This window comes from Phaseolus vulgaris, chromosome 5 (assembly GCF_051622355.1).
Source record: "Phaseolus vulgaris cultivar YP4 chromosome 5, ASM5162235v1, whole genome shotgun sequence".
NCBI lineage: Eukaryota > Viridiplantae > Streptophyta > Magnoliopsida > Fabales > Fabaceae > Phaseolus > Phaseolus vulgaris.
In genome coordinates this window covers 29452379-29464322 of record NC_143502.1, presented here as the reverse complement: position 1 = coordinate 29464322, position 11944 = coordinate 29452379, and the positions used below count along the sequence as shown (strand labels likewise).

At 40.1% G+C, this 11944-nt stretch overlaps 1 pseudogene; it reads right to left on the bottom strand.

The window, feature by feature from the left end:
• Positions 1-3951: 3951 nt before the first annotated feature.
• Positions 3952-5954, bottom strand: LOC150027557 (uncharacterized; annotated as a pseudogene).
• Between the last annotated feature and the right edge of the window lie 5990 nt (positions 5955-11944).

Here is an 11944-nt window from a genome sequence, read left to right as displayed (position 1 = left end):
CCAGAGCGTTGTAATGGGGAGGCAGGCCCTCCAGAGGCTGAAACAGGAGGTGGGGGCACTGAAGGAGGAGAAACAGGCTTGGGGGCTTAGGGAGGAAGCCCACCAAGCTTCACTAAAGATGACCCAAGAGGCCAAAGAGGGGGCCGAAGCATACGCACATGAGGTCGAACAAGCGTATGCAGACCTGCTGGCCCACCTCACCTTCCACCAAATCCAGAACATTGGCCTCCAAGAGGTGGTTCGTGCCTCCGAAGTGCAGCAGAAAAAACTTGAAGAATTGTATGTTGCTCGGGGGCAGAAGCTGACTGAGGCTGAGGGTGCCCTGGCGGCAAAGGTCGAGGCCCTCGACCTTCTCCAAGCTGAGTGTAAGAGACTCCACACTGAAGCCAACAAGTTCCAGGTGGGGAAGGAGTTCTTGGACAAGCAGCTGGCATCCAAGGATTCCAGGATCGACGAGCTGGAGAGGGCAAACCAGGAGCTCACCAACGAGATGGCGGGCGTGTTCGATGAAGGCTTCAAGGAGGCCCTGGCTCAAGCATCTTGTGAGAACCAAGGGATTAACGTCTCGAACTGCGACCCTACCAGCCACATCGTTGATGGAAAAGTGGTGCCTCTTGATCTGGATGATTGAACTGCAGGCCCTCAGCCTCCATTTTTACCTTTTGTCTTTTCCTTTGCTTTTGTGACTTGTAAATATCTCAACGTTTGTAGCACTTGACCCTTCTATACATTTACTGGGAACGCAATCTATGCTTTACTTTCACTATTAATCTCCACTTTATTGCTTGCTCATTCCTGAGAAACCGAACGCCATTGGACTGCTATCTCTACTCTTAGAGCCTCACTAGGCTCTCGTATTTTTCTTGCCTTTGGCATCTCACACTTTCACACTTCTTCTTCTTCTTATTCTTCGAGTCTCCCCGGCCTTTTGGGCTCATGAAAGCCCTCAATTGGCTTTCTACTTGCTTGTTTCGAGCTCTCAGCCACTTACTGCTAAAGGCACGGCTGGTTCTTCCATCACTTCAAGATGGGAAAAAGGGAGAGGGGCCTCGTTTCTTCTCTGGCTTTGACGTCGCTCAAGGGCGAGGAGGGCTTATCTCATCTGTACTGAGTGTCCATGCTCGAGGAGAGACCTGCTCTGGGTGCCCTTAGCGTGTCTAAACACTTGGGACAAAGTCACGCTTTGGTGCCCACGCCCATGGAGAGGCCCGTATAACAGCACCGTATTGTCCATGGAGTGTCTCAAACACCAAGGCGACTTGTCTCTTATCTCTTGGTGCTTGGTGCCCACGCCTGAGGAGAGGCCTATTACAGCAACGCCGTATCGTCCCCAGGGTGTCTAAAAACACCAAGGCGAAGTGTTCCCATCTGATACCGGGGCTAGTTATTCATACTTGAGGAGGGGGCGTCCCAAAGGAATCCCTTAACCCCTGCTCAAGGACTAAAACTCCCGGATTTTACCTTATCGAACATCTGATACCGGGGCTAGCTATTCATACCTGAGGAGGGGGCGTCCCGAAGGAATCCCTTAACCCCTGCCCAGGGGCTAAGCTCCCGGCTTGCACCTTGTGTTGGACATACCTGTCATCTTGACCTCTAGGCACACGCATGTGTTCTTACTACTTGCTTCGAATTTCGATGTCTGCTCCCTATTTGGCGATGCCTAGGTTTGGCGACGCCTCACCTTGGCGACTCTTTATTCTAGCGATGTTCCACCTTGGCGATATCTCATTTCGGCGACGCCCCATCTTGGTTATGCCTCACCTTAGCGACGCCTCATCTTGGCGATGTTCCACCTTGGCGACATCTCATTTTAGCGACGCCCCCTCCTTGGCGATGCCTCATCCTGGCGACGCCTCATCTTGGTGACGCCTGACGCTGCCTTGAGTCTTTGTCTTTTATTTCTTTAGCCTTTGGTCTTACACTTTGAGTGGGAGGAGAAAAAATTGAGACAAAGTTTTCTTGAACTTCTTTTTTACTTGGGTGACCTCATTAAAAAACCCCCGAGAGGGAAAAAGAGTGTCCCCTTTACAACTTGCAGGGGTACTTCACGAGTCAGGCTGCCCTACACTGGTGCTATCACTATGGCCTTGAAGCCACCTTTTCCTTCTCTTTATCGCTGCCCCGGGTTATCGGGACCTGAGACCTTCCCACGGCGTCGCTCCCTCCATGGTCTTTCCTACCCATGGGTATCGGGGAACCACACTGTGATTGCCTTGCTTTAGTACTGTTTGATCTGGCGATGCCCTGGTTGGGCGGCGCCTTCACCTAGGCGACGCCTTGCCTTGGCGACGCCTCTTCTTGACGACGCTGACACTTAGCGTCTCTTCACCTAGGCAACGCCTTGTGTTGACTTTGACTTTGACCTTGACTTAGTCAACGCCCGGGTACGGGACGGTACAGTAATAATACTGATGGTACCATCAGTGTTTTTGGTAGTAATAATACTTATGGTACCATCAGTGTTCTTGGTAGTAATAATACTAATGGTACGATCAGTGTTGTTGGTAGTAATAATACTGATGGTACCATCAGTGGTGTTGGTAGTAATAATACTGATGGTACCATCAGTCTTGTTGGTAGTAATAATACTGATGGTACCATCAGTGTTGTTGGTACTAATAATATTAATGTTACCATTAGTGTTGTTGGTAGTAATAATACTGATGGTACCATCAGTGTTGTTGGTAGTAATAATACTGATGGTACCCTCAATGTTGCTGGTAGTAATAATACTGATGGTACCATCAGTGTTGTTGGTAATAATAATATTGATGGTACCATTAGTGTTGTGGGTAGTAATAATATTGATGGTACCATCAGTGTTGTTGGAAGTTATAATATTGATAGTACCATCAATGTTGTTGGAAGTAATAATACTGATGGTACCATCAGGTGTGTTGGTGACGTTTGTTCAACTTATGCTCACCTTTCAAATATTTTAAAGACTCATGATCACTATGAATGACAAATTCTTTAGAGACTAGATAGTGTCCCAAGTCTTTTAGGCCCTCACAAGTGCATAGAGTTCTTTATCATAGGTTGGGTAGTTGAGGGTGACACCATGAAGTTTTTCACTAAAATAAGCAATTGGATGTCCACCTTTCAAAACACTACTCTTATGCCTACTCCTGATCCATCATACTCTAGCTCAAAATGTTTTGCAAAATTTGGTAAAGCTAATATGGGTGCATTAGTTAGTTGAGCTTTTAGCCTCTTGAAGGCTTGATCTTGCTTCTCGATCCAACAAAATGGAGCGTCTTTCTTCACTAACTCATTGAGTGGTGAAGCTAGACTTGAGAAGTTAGGCACAAATCTCCTATAAAAGCATTCTAATCCATGAAAACTCCTAACCTCTCCTACATTTTGTTGAATTGGCCATTCTTGGATGGCTTTGATTTTTTCGGGGTCAACATATACCCCATTTTTATTTACTATAAAAACTAAAAATACTACACTATCAACACAAAACATACATTTATCTCTATTAGCAAACAAATTATTGTTCCTAAGCACTAGGAGAACTTCCCTAAGGTGACTTAGGTGAGATTCTAGGCTTTGGCTATATATTAATATATCATCAAAATAAACTACTACATATTTACCTATACAATCCCTTAAGCCATGATTCATTAACATCATGAAAGTGTTTTGTGCATTAGTGGGTCCAAAAGGCATCACTAACCACTCATATAATCCAAATTTGGTTTTAAAAGCGGTTTTCCACTCATCACCTTCTTTAATTCTAATTTGGTGATATCCACTTTTAAGATCAATTTTAGAAAATATGGTGGACCCATGCAATTCATCAAGCATGTCATCTAGTCTTGGAATTGGATGCCTATACTTGATGGTGATGTTATTGATGGCTCTACAATCACAACACATTCTCCACTTGCCATCTTTTTTGGGCACCAACAAGATGGGTACAGCACAAGGACTTAGGCTATTTTAAACCCAACCCTTATCCAACAAATCCTGCACTTGTGATTCTATCTCCTTAGTTTCTTCAGGATTAGTTCTATAAGCTGGTTTATTGGGTAGACTAGCTCCCGGAACTAAATCTATTTGATGTTCAATTCCTCTAAAAGGGGGAAGTCCACTAGGGCCTTCCTTAGAGAATATGTCATCAAATTCTTTTAAAAGATCTTTTACTTGAGGAGGTAGAACACAAGTTTCAGTAAGTGTGGCAGTGCATGTAAGTGTTCCTTTACAAAATAGGAGGCTTGAAGGTTGTTCAAAGAGAAGTACTTTTTTCAATCTTGTTTTCAATTTTTTCTTCTTCTTTCTGAATAACCTTGTGGGAAGGAACATTCTTCTCCCACACCTCTTTTCCCTAAAGGCTTTTTCTTGGTTTTCTTTTTTTTTTTTCTTTTTCTCTTCCTCTTTTTTTTTTCTCATTTGCACTTGGTCCTTTATCACTTGTGAAGGTGATAAGGGATAAAGTACAAACTTCTTTTCTTTGTGAGTGAAAGTAATCTCATTGGTGAGACCATTGTGCATAGTTTTCTTAACAAATTGTCAAGGTTTTCCCAACAAAATATGACAAGCTTTCATGGGAACTATATCATATAAAACTTTATCTTTATAGTTTCCCACAGAAAACTCGACTTTCACTTGTTGATCAACAGTTAATTCCCCATCTTCATTAATCCATTGAAGTTTATAAGGTTTAGGATGTGGTATTAATTGTAGATTCAACTTCTCAACCATCTTAGCACTACAACAATTGTAGCAAGAACCACTATCCACAATGAGAGAACACACATTTTCAAAAACATTACACCTTGTGTGAAAAATGTTCTCCCTTTGTGTCTCTTGGTTTGTACTAGGTTGGTTATTGAGGGTTCTACATATCATCATTAACTCACCCTCACATGGATAAGCCCCTTCTCTATTTTGTTTTTCTTCTTCCCCACTAGCTTCATCACTTTGGCTACTATATACATCCTTACCTCTTAGGAATATGGTTCCCCTTTTTGGGCATTGGGCAGCTATATGACCTCTTCCAAAGCATTTAAAACATTTGGTATCTCTGTTACGGGGTTGTGGGGTTATCACTTCTTTATCTATATTTTTGGGAGTTTCCTTAGATTTCTCCTTTGTGGTTTCCTCCCTTTTATACTCTCTCTTGGGATATGAGTTAGAATATGAACTTTCCCTACGACTTGAAGTTTTCCTTAAATTTTGTTGTTCAACTTTGATACAAAGTTGAATTAAATCATTCAAGTCTCTATAGGGTAAAAGTTCAACTCTATCTCTAATCTCAAGATTGAGTCCACTCAAAAACCTTGCTATGGTGGTGGGCTCAGACTCCCTAATTGAGGCTCTCATCATATATAACTCCATTTCTGCCTATATTCCTCTATGCTCATAGTCTTTTGTTGGAGTCTTTGGAGCTTGTCCATTAACTCCCTATTATAATATGAAAGAATATGGTGGCGTCTTAAGGCTCCCCTAAAATCATTTCAATATTCTATGGGAGGGTCCTTATGAAGTCGCCTATCTTGCTCAAGGGCAGTCCTCCAATACATAACATTACCTTGAAAGCTTAGGGTGGCTAGGGGTACCTATCTTTCCTCACTTACTCTATGGCAAACAAATAATTGTTCTACCTTCATTTCCCAATCTAAGTAAGCGTCTACATTTTCTTTCCCATGGAAATAAGGTAGATCTACCCTAACCTCCTTAGTTCTTTCTTGTCTTTCTCTCCTAGCTCTCCTAGGGGGTGGTTGATAATAGTCATTAATTCTAAGATTTTGTTCCCCAAAAGATTCATCTCCCCTAGAGCTAGATGCATGAGAACTCTTTTTCGATTTTTCCCTTTCTTTGAGTTGGGTCTCATATTGCAATTGTCTATATGAAAGTGATTGAATGTCTTGTGCTAGTTGTTTTAAAAGAGACTTAATAGACTCTCTATCACTTTCACTAGAATGATGAGAATGAGAAGACATGGTTAAAGTTATGTGTTAAAAGCAATTTACCAAAAGAAAGATAAGTGGAGTAATGTAGGTAGATTCCCAGGAAAGGGAGGTGAATCACTTGGATTACTTAAGTACCAAGCCTTTCCTAGCCAGATTCTATCCTTCAAGACTTTCACAAATCCTTCTCTAAGTAATTAACTTATAGCAAAATCAAGAATGAAAACACAATTTTTATGCAAACAAACAATATAAAGCAAATAAACACTTTAAAAGAAAAATTGTTATCTAGAAAAGCTTGTAAACTAGGCGTTTCCTAAGGTGAGGCTTCTTGGCACTTTCAACCTTGAAGACGCACTCACCCTCTAATGCGCAATTAATCCACTAATTATTCAAGGTTTTAATAATTACAACTCAAAGGAAATACAAAGAAAATTGAATTGACCAAAAATTTAGAAAATCCTATTCTATGAAATCCTTCTTTTTCTTTTTGGCACTCCTTCTTTGTGTAAGTCTTTAAGCTCACTTGTTGTTGTTCTCTTGCTCAACCTCTCAAGGATATTCAACTTTATGAATTCAATTCAGCATATACTAAGTAATAAAGCTCTCACCAAAGATGTTAGCTCCAAACTTAACAATGCACCTTTGAATTACTTATCCACTAAGAAATGAGGTCAACAAAAGTTAAAGAAATAAAAAATCAATTTGAAATTGTAATACAACAAAAGGAGTTGATATATGACAACTTGAAAGAGTAATTGAACAAAAATTGACAAGCAAACAAAATAAAGTACACAATAAAAGGATAACACACAAATTGAACCTAATGAATGACACTAGAATTGGATTAACAAAACCAAAACAGTACTACTGGAATTTTGAGGTTTCAAATGCGTGACTTAAAAAATTTATGCTGAGCTGAATCTTTCAGATTTGAATTTGAATTTTAAACCACATACAACTCAAGATCTTAACTAACTTTTGGCGTTGGAATCATGCTAAAATAGTTCATCAATTAATTATGATAAATATTTCAAATATGATGCCACTTCATCGTTTATTTCGTGCTAGAATTGCACACTGTTTGAATTTGATTTATCATTTTTTTTTCTATTTCGAATTTTGCTTCACTTTTTTTTTGAACTTTTCTTCTAAATCCATAATTTCATAATTTTTCTCCAACGAATTTTAATTTCATAAACAGAAACAACCAGCACAGAAAATAGAATCCTAATCTGGAATTAAAAACAGTTTTAAGAAACTTCAAAAACACAATAGAGTTGATGTATAGGAACTTGTGTGGATCTAGCACACAAGTATGAACTCAAATCTAAAAAATAAAATGCACTAAAGGATCAAACACAGAATTATCAATCTGGACTCAAAATTAAAATCAATGAACCAAAATTATCCAGAAAAGTATTACATAGAAGTGATGACAATTTAGGATGCACATGACTTGACAAAAACATCTATGGATTCAAAAATCAAAATGACTCAAACACAACAATATGAACCAATTAAAATTTTTAGAAAAATTAAAACAACAACACCAAAACTCAAAGGAATCCTACACAAAATTGAAATTAGAAGCTCAAGAACAATTTGAACACATTGCATCGATTGGATCTGTCCAAACAGCATCTAAATCAAAATTAAAATGAAAAAACAGCAAGACATTCAAGGATACAAGATGAACAACACTTAATCATGAAGAATAACACAAAATTAAAATGAAAAGAAGAAGGCACACTTAGCTCTTGAAGAATCTAGGCTTTGGTACCACTTGATGGAGCATGCATTCATCTGATGGAAGTTTTTCTTGGAGGAGTGGCGGAAGCATCACGGATTGCAATGGACAAGGAGCTCACGTAGAGCTTGTGGATTCCTTGAAGGTGCATGCTAGGTGTGAAGAGTGAGTGGTGAGGCCATCTCACTTGAAGTAGGTGAAGAATGAAGACTAAAATGTCTATCCTAGAGAGGTAGGAGACAAATAGTGTAATTGGCACAATTTTGACAGCAATTCACTCTAGATTTAATCTTGAAAATACATGAACCAAGCACCTCGTTTTATAGCATTGGAGGACCGGAATTGGAATAGCCAAATACAAGTGAAATGTAAGCTAAATTCAAATGGAAATGACATTTTGAATTTGACACCTATTTGGACTTTTAGCACATATAACATGTGCACTCTTCTCCAAGGCTTAGTCATAACTGGCCTTTGATAAATTAGGTGTTCAAGGAACCCTAATTTAACCTAGGTTGGTTTTTAGGTACCAAATTTCAACTAAAAAAATAAAATTTCCTATTCCACTTTAACAAAAACTAAATCCTACTCTACACTAGAGTTATGGCATTTTAAACATGTACAATAAGGTTTCCCTGCCATCAGTAGCAATATTCTAATCTTCTTGATTCTTCTTGGCCATGGCTCTAGTGGTAGGCCCATATCTTCTCTTTGTTGGGCTTCCATTTGAGCTTGTCCTTGGGCCTCTTCCCTCAAATAAGGTTGAACCCACTTATACTATGAAATGTCTCTAGTTGATGTGGGATCTTCAATACACCCCTCACGCTCCTTCAGCATACAACATCCTGTTGGGAAGACCCACGCTCAACAGGATAGGCGCTATACCGTCGACCCGGCACATGAAGGTGAAGTTGCCGTCTATGGAGGGGGTGGTGATCACCATCAAATCCGATCAGAAAGAAGCGAAGAAGTGCTATGAGAATAGCCTGAAAAACAAGAGATCGGTGAGTTACGTGACAACCACCCCGCCTCCCGGTGTGAAGCCCAGATCGACGGTAATAGAAGAGACCGCCGGAAGAGACGTGGAGATGGTGGATGCTGAGCTGGGGGAGGGGAACGCCGGTCTGGAGGAAGAAGAGGCGAGGAATCGCCCTGAGGAAGCGAGAGAGCTGGGAATCGCCAGGGCGGTGATCGCCAGAGAGACCAGGCCAAAACCCGTCGAGCAGTGGCTCGAGAGAGAGATCGGGGGAAAAATCTTCAAGCTGGGAAGATCCCTGGAGGTTGAGCTCCAGGACCAGATCGCCAAGGTGATAGAACGGCATCCAGATCGCCAAGAGTAAATTTGGTCCTTAAGACACTCCCAAGGAATTTGAAAACCAAAAAGAATTTGTCCACACCCCACCAAAGGGAACCAACATGTAAGGACCAAGAAAATTAGTCTTAGAGTAGAAATGGTACAATTAAATTGACACCTGAATATTTTATTAAGTGAAAAGTCTATATAAATAGAAATTCAGTTATTTAGGTTTCATTTTAAAAGAACCATCATCTCTCTAGAAACTCCTTTTTCCTTTTCTCTGTCCTCTTTCTAAGATTTTAACCTCCTCGCTCATCATATCAACGACCGAAGTCCACCATTGGACTCTTGGTAGTTAACTCTACAAGATTGCCCGATCAAAATCTCAGGTAGAGTTAAGCTGCCCTTGAAAAATTATAGGATTTGGAGCTCTTGGTGAGCATTTGATTAAATTCAGGTAAGGGAAGCTAGTTTTAAATTTCTAATAGAACCCTAGGCTAGAAGAACTGGATGTGGGGGTGACGTGGTCACTAGTTCCAAAATTTGTTTCAAAATTGATTGTTTATGAGCAATGCAGGATATTATTTGAAATATAATGTGAATATGTTGATTTTGATATGGATGATTCATGGTAAATGTTTTTGTTTGAATTGAAAAATTTGGTTGATTTGTATAGTTGATATAGTGTAAGTTACTCTTGGAGTGAATGAGTTGTTGAAATTGTTTTTGTTTTTCTATGAATGATGGAACTAGGCAAAATTATGCAGATTTTTCTGCATATCTCACTCAAGTGAGATAATTCTCGCCCAACCGAGAATAAAATGAAAAGATGGGGTGCTCTCAGGTCCATTTTCGCCCAAGCGAGAAGAAATTTCGCTCAAGCGAGACCTAAGATGAAATTGTGGGTTTTTTCTCAAGTTCAATCTTGCTCAAGCAAGAGAATTTTCACTTGAGCGAGACCCATTCTCGCCCTAGCAAGATCATTTTCGCTCAAGCTAGACTCTGTAAAAAGAAAACTTAAAATTTTTATTTTTTTCTTTTGAAAGCCTAGTTTATTACTGTTTATTGTTTTCAGTGAAAATTCTAAGTTTTATTTAAAAATATGATTAAAGGAACTTAGTTATGTGTTTAAGTGAATTTTGAGATATATTTGGGTTGTTTCAAGGGTTTAAAATATAATGTTATTGAATGGTGTACTGATGTGTTAAATGAAGTATGAAATGAGGTGGAAGTGTGATCAAAACATAGTAATTTCAGGAAAGGGAAATACCATGTTGAGATTGTTATTAGGGTGTATTGATTTGTTAGGTTCTGTTAATGAGACGATCATGACTCTATTGATATAATGGAATCACATAAATGAAGTTATTCAGTTGGTGATAGTTGAAGGAGGTTCATATGACCTTGTCTGCAATTTGAAATATAATCAGGTCCTTCAGATCATATGAATTTACCTCGTCACATGAGATGATGAGATATTGTGATGTTTATGCGCATGGTTGTGTGGATTCACAGCTAGTAGTAAGATAGGTGCAGGTCTCAAGATGCTAATTTCAATACACGAGTCTTCCAGAAGTAGAGTCAAGTGTCTATGTGTTTTTAGTTAGTAGATGTCTGACATGAGAAAGATGAAATATGATAGACACTTGATGATTTGTGAAAATATATCAAAATTAATGACTTTATGTTGATATTTAAAGTTATAATTATATTAAAAGTTTTAAAAATAGTTAACTTACCGTATTCTTTATTTTGTGTTTGCTTTCTTTAAATTTGTGAAGATCATGTATTTACACGGGAGCAAATGATGTTACAGGTGATAGAACTCTTCAGTAAGAAACTGGAGGATGAAAATGTTTATTTTATTTTGAATATTTTGTTTTAATCTTATGTAAATATTTAAAATCCCTATAAAGAGGGATATATTTTATGAAAGAGTTATATATATTGCACATATATATATATATATATATATATATATGTTCCGTCCGGTTGACCGGGACGTCTTCGTGCACGACCTCAACCGTCAGCTGGGGTCTCCTTCCCGCTGGTTGCCCGCGGATTCCTGCAAAAAAGGGGACAAAGAGGCGCCCTAACGGCCGTGTGCACTCCGACGCTCAAGTCATCCAGCAAGAAACACCAAAAAACTGTCCACCCACGTATCTGAGCACCGCGTGTGGCACCCTGAAGGTGGTAAAAGAACTGTGTATATGTATGTGTGTTGTCTCCTTCAGGCAAAAATATTCTCCAGTCACTTGTACGTAACCTTAAAGCACGGGCAAGCAACCAGAGAGTTTCTCGTAAATTTGCCAAAGGTTCCAACCCTTTTTCCGACATTCCCAGCGCTATTTAAACTGCCCCAGCATTTAAAGCGCCTTAAAGCGCTTTTAATCTCAAACGTAACGCACTCATTAAAGCGCTTAATTACGAAACGTAGCGCATTTAAGACGTTGAAACGCTCGGGAGCCATAATAGTACCTGAATGCTCGAAAGGGAAACTGTATTGAATATCTTTAATTACCTGGCACCTGACTAGAGGGTGTTTCTATTCCGGCATGGCTGTCGTACACGTGGAGGGCCTCACGACGCCATGACCCCATCTGGGGGCGTTTCTGCCCATCTGGGGACGTCTCTACGTGTGAGTCCTCCTGCTTGGGAGTGCTACTGCGCTAGGGGTGACTTTTTGGATGCGAACTCATGCCCCCAAGTATCTAGCCACTTACTTTGAGAGCGTATCTGCCTTTCTCTCGTACCCTGCACCCGCTTACCCTGGGCGTGACCTTCCTCTTGGGTCGTATCTGTCCCGAAAGCGTCTCTGGGGTGGCAGGGGTACTTCACGAGTCAGGCTGCCCTACCATGAGGTCATCACTATGGCCTTGAAGCCACCTCTTTTTTCTCTTTATCACTTTCCCGAGATATCGGGTCATGAGGCTTTCCCACGGCGTCGCTCCCTCCATGGTCTTTCCTACCCAGGGG